Raw genomic sequence first — 11,535 nt, forward strand, 5'->3', positions numbered from 1 at the left:
GTGGAACTGTCATTTCTCAACAGCACGGGTAAACGGATGGCCGGATAAAAGGTATCCGGATAAACGGTGCTCCACTGTATAACATCAATTTGGCAATTCTATTGCTTTATTTTTCGAATGATTTGAAAATTGTATTTCTTTACTAAGATGCTGGAAAATAGATTCCAAATATCTGAAAGTATTTTAATAAGAACTTAAACTAAACTATATAAATTGTTAACCAATACGGCCGGGACTGACACTTCTACATAAAAAAATGAATTTCAAATCAAGGTGACCTAGTCTCTCTTTCTCTCTCTCTCTCTCTCTCTCTCTCTCTCATCACTCTGTATTTTGCTCTGTAGCTCTTCCTAAAATTAAATGTCTACATTTCTATGAAAATTGACCTTTTTTTCATGCAGAAAGTTTGCCGAGCACTGCTGTTAATCATTTTCTGATTCCTGGAGCTAACGTTTAAACTAGAATTTTGTTGCACCTGTCTTCTGGAAGCCATTAGATGGATGTGTATTTCTCATGAAATGTTGCTATAAATAGGGTTTAAGAGCATAACCAGACAATTTCCTAATGCTCTACCGAGTTCCAATCCGTTTGTCTAGCGTTTGATGCATGATACACTTCCATGTATGAGCTTGAAATACAAGATACAAATAAATTGATAACTTTTTATTTTTGATGCACTTACATTAACTGATTTGAAAAGGATTCATGAACTGTAACAAAAAACAAATTTGGATGGGACGATTCTACTGTATTGCTTCATATTAATTTCATTACAAGTTGAAATACTACAGATTAATTATTATATTATTTTTCATACGAGCATAGCATTAACACACCGAAATTATTACATGTTAAGCTTAGACTTATGTAAAAACAGGGCTTATGATGATGCTTATCGTCTGTAAGAAATGATTTGGTGCTACTGGAATTCTGGATTGATGTATGACTAGCAATTTCAATCTGGCATTATCAAAACAAAACGCTGACAAGCGGGGAATTAAGTTAATTGCGTAAAGCATAAATAAGTCTTGCTTGATATAGCGACACAAACTCAGTTATTGAGAAAAAATAGATTTTTAACTATTTATTTATGTTTAACAACGCTACTTCCTCTCCTTAATCCGCACTCAAACACATTCAACCTTTCGTATCGCTTAAATCTTCTTTTCTTTTTTTGTTAAATAAACCATCCCTTATCAGCACTACCACAATCAGCGATTACGCTTGCATTAATCCACACCCGCAACACCTCATCTTAAAGAAAAGCCACCAACCACCCAACCGAAAGTGTCAACAATCTCACCAATAATTACCACCATCATCGTACATCGAATGCGAACGCCACACGTGAACAGAATCGACTGAAAATCCCGTCCACTGCCAAATGCACACCGACTGTACGAGGGTACGAGCCGCTGGTACCATTATCACCAAAGCCGGTTGTTGCTGTATGTTGTTGGTGGAATCGTTTTTTTCTGTTTTTTTTCACTTTACTTTGTGCCACCCCACCCCACCAGCCACTGTGATAAGCATGTTGAGCGTGTCGGCCGTTCGAAGACGTTAGTGAGCGTTGGTGCGCACAAGGGGCCCCCAACAGCTGTTTGTTAGGCAGCCGGCGTAGTTCGACAACGCGGTTTGATAAGCAACAACAATTTGTAAACGCGCGGACACAGATTGGAAGACGTTTGACAGCGCCCAAGACAAGACGTTGGGCAAGATAAAGCTAAAGCGTTTGGGGGTTTAGAACCGACTGCTAAACCGGTTCGACGCGATGGAGCGGTGAGAAACTATTGGCTGGAAAATCATTAATTTGTCTTCCTAAGTGCTTCCGGTCGTACGGTGAAAGATTTTGCCCCCCGACAATGTCGCTGCATTGGCCCGACACACGAGTGTGTGCCACGGTACAACAAAGTGTTATATTTCACGCCTTGTTCCAATCGTTCGTCTTCCCTGGGCACACCTTTGACGCGCGGAAAGAAAAAAAAGTGCCCCATAAGCTCCAGCAGCTTGATCGTTATCGGAAGCAAAACGTCCACGAAAACGGCAACGGTAGCAAGAAAAAAAGAAATAAGAAAAAAAGACTCACCCCACCCATCTCACACTCCAAGTCCCGGAACGGTCGTAAAGTGGTCAGTAGGCAATTATATTCCCATCAGCCCCCGGAGGGGCGGGCGGGGAGCATGAGGCGACAACTTCGTGTTGCCCGTTCCACGATGCCATTGCCGTTGGGCGATGGGCTACCAGCAGCAATATGGCACGCCGGACAGCCGGTACCGATGGTTTGGCCAACAACACGGCACACATAGCACGGTACCGCGACGGAACATGAGAACGATAACTTTTAATTAAATCGAGCCAACCAGCCAGCCAGCCAGCCAGCCGGCCAGTGCATCCAGTGCGAAGCTGTGTACCACCGGGTGCGGGTGGTGGTCGTGTTGATAGTTCACATTCCACAGGAAGACACAGTGCGCCGTTCGAAGAAGCGGTGGGAAGCCACGACGAAACATGACGCATCTTGGGGACATTGAGCGGACGCATGCTGCTCGCCTGTTCGCCCCACTGTGTGTGTTCGCATGCATCGTGTTGCTGAATTATACAAAACCGACCCATTCTCCATTCTCCTCGTTTGCCTTTGGCACGTACCCCGCGAACCGAGGGGGGTGTCAAATAGACAGATAGAGAGAAGGTGAGGGAGTAAGAGAGAGATCTTGTGTGAGCTAGTTACGCTCAACCCCCTTTAAACTAGCGCAACGCCACGGTAAGGCGGGCATTATGCCGTCGCCGCCGCCGCCACTGCTGCCATCCGAAAACAAGTAAATTAATTTTAATTACTATTTATTGCCCACGTTTGTTTATCGGGAACGATAATTCTAGCCCCCTCTCCACCCCGTCGGGTCGGACTGGGCAAACGTACGCGTGTCGAGCGAGTGTGGTGAGCATCCACTGCATGTTGCGGAAGAACCTGTTAAAGATGAAGTTTTAGAAGTGACTTTTGCTCATACATTTCCTTCACTAGCAGAGCGAACCTGTTCTGGAAGAAACCGTTCGATAAGCCCATCGGTACGTTGTTGTTGCTTTTTTTATGCTCCCAGGCACGTACAACCCAGTACCCAGGGTGGAATGCATTGATCGGAGCATTATCCGGAACCGGGAGTAAGTAACCGGAGGGGCTTCTATCGGCCAACGGCAAACAACATGGCAACGTTTGTAAACAAACAGAAGCACTACGAACGCACACGCATACACACACACGAACAACCGTTTGTAGGGTCGATCGTAAGCCGCCCGAAGCGTGTTCATTTGACTTTATGATTTTGTATCAATTTTGAAACACAATCACTCACACACACACACACACGTTCACAATGTCAATGAATCGATAATCTTTGTTGCGACAAGTGTGGCCTTAGCGGAATTCGACGAAAGAGAGCAAACAGTTTCATGTGTCTCTAATATTTCGCTTCAGCTGTAGTAAGCAGCAATGCGTGATATATCGTTACACACAGACACATACACGCAAACAGACAGTATATTGCGCCATGCGTTCGTCTTAAATAGCGTACGCAATAATTTCCATTTACAACGTTTCGTTTGCTGCGAATGTTTACAACGCGCACGAGGTCAATTTCTGGTAACGCACGCACACACGTGCCTTCACCAGGGGGGTTGAGGGGGCTGTTTTGATCTATTTGCCCGAAAAGGTGGTACCGGTGGGACCGGAAGCTTTGTTGTCTCGGTTGATACAAGGTCGCCGAAGTAAAGCGCGGCGACGTGCAGGGTTCGGTAGCGTGAACTATTTTTAAACCACCCCAAACCAAACAAACAAATCGGCCCCATTGAAGGTTAACTCCAGAGTGGTGGGGGCCTTAATATAGTCCGGCAATTAATGGGTAATCTTGGGTATTGTACACACCGGCCAATCTGGTGCGCGTTATCGTTATCGGAACTCGGCAGCGAACCGGATGACATGCCTTCGAAGTGCCTAAAATAATGACCCTGTTTGAGCGCCTGAGCTTATGCAATTGTGTTTTAATTTGGGTTAGAATAAAGCGATTTAAAACCGTTTAAGATAGAGTCGTTCCCGCTAAAGGTTTCCGGTTTCTTTATGACAGTGTGTTTCAATTTTTGTCACTAAAGTCACTAATTTATTACAGTGTGGTTCATTGTGTTCTTGTACTTTTGTTGTATTTTTTTTATTTTTTACAATGTTTTTGTCAAGCAGAAATGATTGAAAATTCATCATTCAAGATTTAATTGACTTTTAATCATCTATATGTTATGTTATAAGCTTATTAAATACAGTTTGCAGTACATTTTTGACCTCTCAAAAGTACCCAAATCATAAAAGAAAATTTGGTCAACTTAAAAGACATGTTTTGTTTGAAAAGCTTTAATTAAATTGATGTTTTAACTAATTTTTTTATTTAAATTCAAATTGATTGATCATCATTTCAAGATGAAAAATCATCTTCAGGAAATAAATTAAAAAAATTGAAGCACAAATATTGTCACAAAAAGCATAAATTGGTGCTTTACAGACAAGAATTGATGACAAGGAAGCAAGTATTGGTACTTAAGTAGCTTTCTGTCACAGAAGCTAGAATTTTTTTGATAATTATTTCAGCTTTCGGTCAAAAAAGGCATAATTTTCTGGCCAATTTTAACTACAACGAACCGATCTAAAGAAAACCTATTACGTGCTACTTCAACGAAGCCCAATAATGACTAGAGCAGAGTGAATCGATTGGCCTATTAATGCCAACTGCTAGCATCGCACCACTGATGTGATACAAATTTCATCCCCTTTTCATCACTAATTTGTATTTTCTTTCTGCAGTATGATCTAACTGTGAGTTTTGCCAATCGTATCGATAGAAAAACACATCGTCCATTATATTCCTCTTGCCATTTACCGCCAAACAAACGCTTATCGAGCTATTGAAGACGTGCCGTGAATGCAGAATCTGTTCAGTTGTTCTTACTGCTGATGCATCTACCAAACGCCCGATCCGCCATCCGACACGTGCCAATGGGATGGGATCGTTCGATATAATAGTCACAAACAAACAACGCACACACACGCGCACACACACGATTGCTGGAATGGGAGGGCTGGCTGGCCGCAGCAGCACTGCCATATTGACCTGGCCTTCGGCTCGCTAATAGCGTTTGACCAATTTGATTGAATTTCGTTATTCGAATCGATCGCGGTACCGAGGTGTGAAGACGAGAGGGAAGTGGGGGAGGGTGGGTGTCCCGCTCATTTACTCACTTACGACTTCACACCCATCGACCGTGCGCACGAATTGTTTTAATGCTTCGACACGAGATGCACACCCAGTTTAATCGGTCCCCTGGGTGGTTTGTGGGGGGGGGGGGGAGTTGTCATTGTGGGTGGGTTGAGGTTGATTTTAAAACAAACACAAGGGGTCAGAAAGGGAAAGAGAGGGTGGGTGGGAATGTTTAAACCATGCACAGGTCCGAGAACATTAAAGGTTGGTTACACTCTCGGGCCGACCCGACGAGCAATTGGGAGGAGAAACGTGCGTTAAAATTAACCATTCAATATCGGTCTTTTTGCCGTTTCCGTACAGATCGCATACACACACACACACGCGTGCAGAGTATCCTGAGGACGAACGGTTGCACATAGGCGCTGCAAAGGTGAAGTTCAAAGTCAATCGAAGACGATCTTTGCTGGGCCGACGTTCGAATTTGGCGACCATTGTCAAATCCAATCGTGCTGTTGCTGGGACGATTTTATGCAACATTTTCACTCTACACGGGCCAGCAACAAACTCTTTGTCACGGTGAGAGTTTTAACGTATCGCACTTCACACTGTCACACTGTTCCAAAGTCGGTAAAGAGGCAAAACTGTGCCACAACAAAGGCTACACCTCCCCTATTTAAATGCAGTTACCGAAGAAACACTCCAAACGCCACCAACGCACACGGGAAACTGTTCCTTGTCTTGTTCGGTTTGCCGCTTTGCTAAGAGCCCAGCTTTTCCTCACGCAACGCTCGCTCTGAATCTCTGAGAATCCGTCCGATCAGATTACACAAATCAAACTGACCGCCCTCGAATCGACGCAGCGGCACAAAACACACCGAGCCCGAGCACCGAGCAGCGGCAACGGCTGCAGCGCGGTTTGGTAGTATGCTGTAGTACGGCTTTACCCCTTACGATCCCTCCGCGCCCGACCACCATGGGGCAGGTTCGTTGGGTGGTGGTGTTGGATGGGAAGGGTGCGCTTTTTCCCTCTCTCTATGCGGTACGTACGTGTCACGAAGGAAACCGGCGATCTTGATTCTAACGCCTTCCCTAACACGTACACACATGCTAAAGGAGGCACACACACACACGCGCGCGCGCTCAAAACACGATCGTCTGTCCCTTGCTTTTTTTTCGGATCAAGATCGTGGGCGGCAGGGACGGTGGTGGTTGTGACCAAAGGAAAATAATTACCACTTTTTCCCCGCCACATGCGCCGCTTCTTCTCCGCACACTGTGGGTGGAGGGGCGAGAGAAGGGCGTCTCTTTATCCGCCCCCCCCCCCCGCAACTGGTTGCATCTTTTAACACAATCGACTCGAACACACACTGTTACGCCAGCTGTTGCTGGTTTTTGGGGTGGGGATAATGTGTGTGTGTGTGTGCGTTTTTTTCTGTTCCAACCTAATTGCCAGTATCAGTTCGTCTGTCATTTTGGAGGGGTGTGGAAATTTATTAAAATTGTGTGGGAGTGTTCTTTTCAAAACTTCTTAGAGGAAGGAGATTTTATAGTGTTTGTGCTTTTTTACAGCTGTAGATTACTATTTAAGTTCTTGTGTTGGGTTTTAAGTAAAGCTATTGAATGAAGAATTATAAATATTTTAAACAACATAATGTAGTTTAATAGATAATCTTTGCAGCGTGTTTCCGATTTTTGTGGTTTCACTTTTAATCCTCTTAGTCAGGGGTCGGCAAGAGGCTCAGGAGTTTTTCTAATGCACTTCTTCTTCATCGACTGGACAAAATAGTGTTCAGTTAGGGCAATTAGATTTTATATTTTTTTATAGTAGGTAGTTTACCTATATAGTACGCATTTTTATGCGATTTTTTTTAAACCGTTTTCTAAAATATTCCCTTAAATCAAACAGCTCTATTAATAAAATTCTGCATTTTATTTTTTGTTTTATATTTTTTGTCTGATACACTAGATGATTTTGTTTAAATTCTTTATGTTCAGTTAAAATTTATAGTTAAAAAATATTCTACAATAATATTCATATTTCTGGGGGGAAATGTGCGCTTTTGCTTCCGGTTTCGATCCGGTTTCCATCAGTCCAGATTTTCTCTCAACCCATCCTTTTAATGGTATTCAACGATTAAAGAAATACAAGAACATTTTTGAATTATGAATTTTTAATAAACATGAAAAGTTTCAAGCAAACCATCTATCTAATAAAACATAAAATATAAAACAACTTGTGAACTTTTGTATCCTGATATTTGACTAAAATACTCGCTTCTTTGCGAATCATTTCCAATCTCTATCCAGGGATTATCACAATAATCTTAATATGATTAAAAGTAACATAGAAATATGCAGCTTAATGTTTGACTTCTCCTGATCTACTGGTCTCTGATCTGAAGCACATAATCTCGGGTTATTCGAGGTTAAATTAGAAGCCTAATATTGAATTTCAATTTTTTCTTTATTCAAAGATTTTAATTTAATTAATAAATTAATTTAACTTACTTCGCATTCAGTTCACATTATGGCCCTTTTCTGAAATACTGTGCCAACCCCTGCATATACATAAGCCTCACCAGTTTTCCTCTTCATTTCCATCCGGCTCTGGCAGGGGTGGAAGGGGGGAGGGGGTTAGTGGTTCCAACAAAAACCTTACAAACGACAAATGTCATCAGCAGGGGGTTTATACAAGGTTCGTTCCTCTTAACGATTTCTTTATTTTTCCCCTCCGAACCGGGCGACGACTCCCTTTTCACGCCGGTGGATAAAGCGTGCTGAAGTCATAAAGTAAGATCCCCCGCCGGTGCATTCGTCAAGTAAAAATACACCTCGACCACCCCCGCGGACGTCCCCCGGTCCCGGACTAAATATGCTTGCACCGTGCTACGAATCGTCACCGTGCACCGTGCACGTTCAGACGGAATTTGTGAACCGTTTTGCTGCCTTCGGTGACTGCTCACGGTGACCGAATTTTACGAAACGCATAACGGCTGGGGGAACCAACATTGGGAAGCGGGTTGGACGCTGGGACGGTCATTAAGATCGGTGTGACATTTTTAGAATCATTTTTTGGTTGTGTGTGAGCGAGTTTAGTTTGTTTTCCTCGTATTTTTGCTTTGTTGTTGACTCTATTGCTTGGGTCAACTTCTTTTGGTTCATCCATTTTTTCCGATTTTACACAAAATTGTTGATTGTTTGAAATGTCTTGATTTGTTTCAATTTATTGTAATCTTATTGACGAAAAATCTGTTTTTTTTTCTGGGTTTACTTCAATCATTTCCATTTTTAAATTTTTACTTTAAATTGCTCTCTTTAATTTTTCATTCAAATCGTTCATAATTTTGTTCTTAAATGTTGCATAAGCAAGCCATCATATTCATTAAATATTGCCCATTTTCAGAAGAAAAGCTTTCCCTTGTACCTTAAAAACTAACCTTCCATCTGGAATTATTCACCAACAGCCACACACACACACGCCTCTCAGCCAAACTCCTCGAAAATGAGACGTGCTGGTGGTTCGGCTCGGTGGTGGCAATTCCCCTCGGGACATATTAAGCATCCCATTGGTCCCGGGAACGTCTTACTTTGCTCTCGTTGTGTTTCGTTGTTTGTTTGTCTGCTGCTGCTGCTGCTGCTGGCTTCTATGGTGCAAAGGCAATCCCCTTTACTACCACTCCCAATCACCTATTCCACTCCATTAGAGAGAGAGTTTTCTGAAAAGACCAGTGCCGGTTCGTAGCTTTTGGCTGGCCCCGGGCAAAAACACACCGCCAAGCCTCTGCATTCTCAAACAAAAATATATGAAAATCTCAACACCCCGAAGGAAAACACCCGAAGGAACGTGCTGTATGCACGTGTGTGTGTGAGAGAGAGTTTGGTGAAAAACAAGAAACATTGTGTTCGGGGTTGTGTGAGGAGGTTCGGGCAAAAAAGGGGAGAGATGGTTTATTTTGGGGCGAACAGAGAACATCGATCGCAAGTATCGGTCGTTGGGGGGCAGCTCGAGTACGATGCACCACAGTGTATAATTATGCAGATGCGTGGTAAGCGAAGGAGCGGAACGGAACCGAGCGAACATTTCAACGAAATGAAAACGAATTCGTTTGTTCTTTATGCGGGGAAACTGGCAAAGGGAAAAATCGGACGGAAAACCCTGAATTTTTCTGCTCACTTGTCTATCGGAAACCGAAGGGCTTTTGCCGAGCAGTTTAAATGGCATGGGGCGCATCGAAGGTGAAATAATTGGAAGAAGTTGTTTGGCAAGGTACCAACAGCAACAGGTTTGCAAGGAAATAAATCCACCCCACAGGGCCGGGAGGGTTTTGGAAAATGCGTTCATTTCGAGGAAATGAGCGGAGGTGATTATTAGTTCACCAACCTGAATTGGCTGATCGAGTGTGATTGGAAAGTTTTGCTTCGTAGAATCGTTTAATTTGTTGCTATGTGGCCCTCGAAACTCGAACGTACAAATTGTGCACGAAGAAGAAAGCAACACCGGATATTCATAGATATTACGAACAATTACTATGAAAAATAATTTCAACAAATAAAATGTGTCATTTGTTTCGGAAAATTTATAAAAAATGTATTTGTTCCATCAGATATTGAGCAAAAATAAATAAATAATAATTTTAAATTGTGTTCCAAAATAATGGAGCTAAATTTTAAAAAAATGCTAAGCTTATAACTTTCGAAGCTTATTAAGTCAATAGCAATCGTAGGGAACTTATTTCCCATTTTTTATTTAAATGTTGCTTTTGTAATGACTCCGTTTACAGTCAGCCTTACAAATACGAGACTAGCCCGCGCCAGTTGTTGACACATTGAACGATCAAATTGTTGATAGGAAGGTTCTTTTCCTCTTAAAGTGAAGCATTGCAGAATATTGTATTGCTTTCACGAATGGATCTACTTACTTACTTATCCGGCGCTAAAACCGCTTTGCGGTCTTGGCCTGCCTCAGGAGTGTCCGAAACCGCTCACGGTCTCGCGCCTTCGTCTGCCAGTCCGTTATCCCGGCCTTAATGGTGGACGCCTCCACGCCATCTTGCCACCTCAAATTGAGCCTACCACGCCTCATCTGCCCTTGTGGACGGCCTAAAAAGACTTTACGGGCTGGCTCGTCCATTTCCATGCGTACAACATGGCCAGCCCACCGGAGCCTGGCGAGCTTGATACGCTGTACGATAGTGAGGTCGCCGTACATCTCGTATAGCTCGACTTTATAGCGGCTCCTCCATTGTCCTTCCACACATACGGGGCCAAGTATCTTCCTCTCGAACGCGACTAAGAGGGCTTCGTCAGATTTGAACAGTGTCCATGTCTCAGAGGCGTATGTGAGTAACGGTACTATATAGGTACTATATAGTCCCAGCTTCGTCCGTCGCGACAGGTTCTTTGAGGTGAACTGATTTTTCAGGCTGTAGAATGACCGGTTGGCAGCCAGCATCCTTGCGCGCAACTCAGCTTCCATGCTGTTGTCGTTGCTGACCTTTGACCCAAGATAGGTGAATTGTGGGACGACTTCAAAAGTGCGTTCACCTATCTGCACGTCACGCCTACGTAGATTCTGATTATTTGTTGGTGGGCCCGCTGATGTTGCCACCATCAGTTTGGTCTTTGCCTCGTTTATCTGCAATCCGAGGTTCTCTGCCGCCTGCTCGATCCCTTGGTAGGCTTCTGCTACATAGGAGAGCCGCAGACCAATGATGTCTATATCATCAGCGTATGCCAGGATCTGGGTTGACTTATAGAAGATGGTTCCCGAAGTCTTCACCCGGATGACCCTCTCTAGCGCCAGGTTAAATAGGAGACAGGCAAGCCCGTTCCCCTGGCGCAGACCCTTGGTGGTAGCAAAAGGTCCTGAGAGTTTTCCATCCACCCTCACGAATGTATCACTACTAAATAAATTATGACCCACTTTACACTGCCCTTTCCGACGGTTCCATTCGGGCTGTTCTCCTGGTTAAAGGATTATCTATCCAGATTTTTACTGCTTGCTAATATTAAAAATCTGAAAAGTCGTTAGGATCACTCAGGTGATTAGGAAAAACATTAAAAAGAAAATCCCGAAAGCTGATACCCTGTTTCATGGTGATGAATTTCACGAAACAAGGGCTTGTGTGACATGTTGTAGGCAATGCTTGAAACGAGTAGAACATTTCTCTTTTAAATCAATTTAAAAAAAACCCTCTATACTCAGTTCTACCACAAATTTAAGTTCCAAATTTCGTTTATATTGAATCCACATCATTTTTTCTTGGTAATTTCTGGCAAATACAACTGAAACCATTAATTT

The 11,535-nt window shown here is 43.3% G+C and overlaps 1 protein-coding gene across 3 annotated transcripts in view; it reads right to left on the reverse strand.

Moving 5' to 3' along the window:
• The window catches only part of LOC120894758 (uncharacterized protein ZK1073.1), a 42,134-nt gene extending 36,065 nt beyond the window's left edge, over positions 1 to 6,069 (reverse strand). For 2 of the 3 annotated variants that reach the window (XM_040297550.1, XM_040297547.1), the window contains exon 1: positions 5,922 to 6,069. The gene's annotated coding sequence lies outside the window, so the exon portion shown is untranslated. Of the gene's footprint in view, positions 1 to 1,303; positions 1,325 to 5,921 lie in introns of those variants that run through there. The other variant, XM_040297548.1, reaches the window with a different exon arrangement.
• Between the last annotated feature and the right edge of the window lie 5,466 nt (positions 6,070 to 11,535).

The sequence above is a fragment of the Anopheles arabiensis genome, chromosome 2 (assembly GCF_016920715.1).
Source record: "Anopheles arabiensis isolate DONGOLA chromosome 2, AaraD3, whole genome shotgun sequence".
In the NCBI taxonomy this organism is placed as follows: domain Eukaryota; kingdom Metazoa; phylum Arthropoda; class Insecta; order Diptera; family Culicidae; genus Anopheles; species Anopheles arabiensis.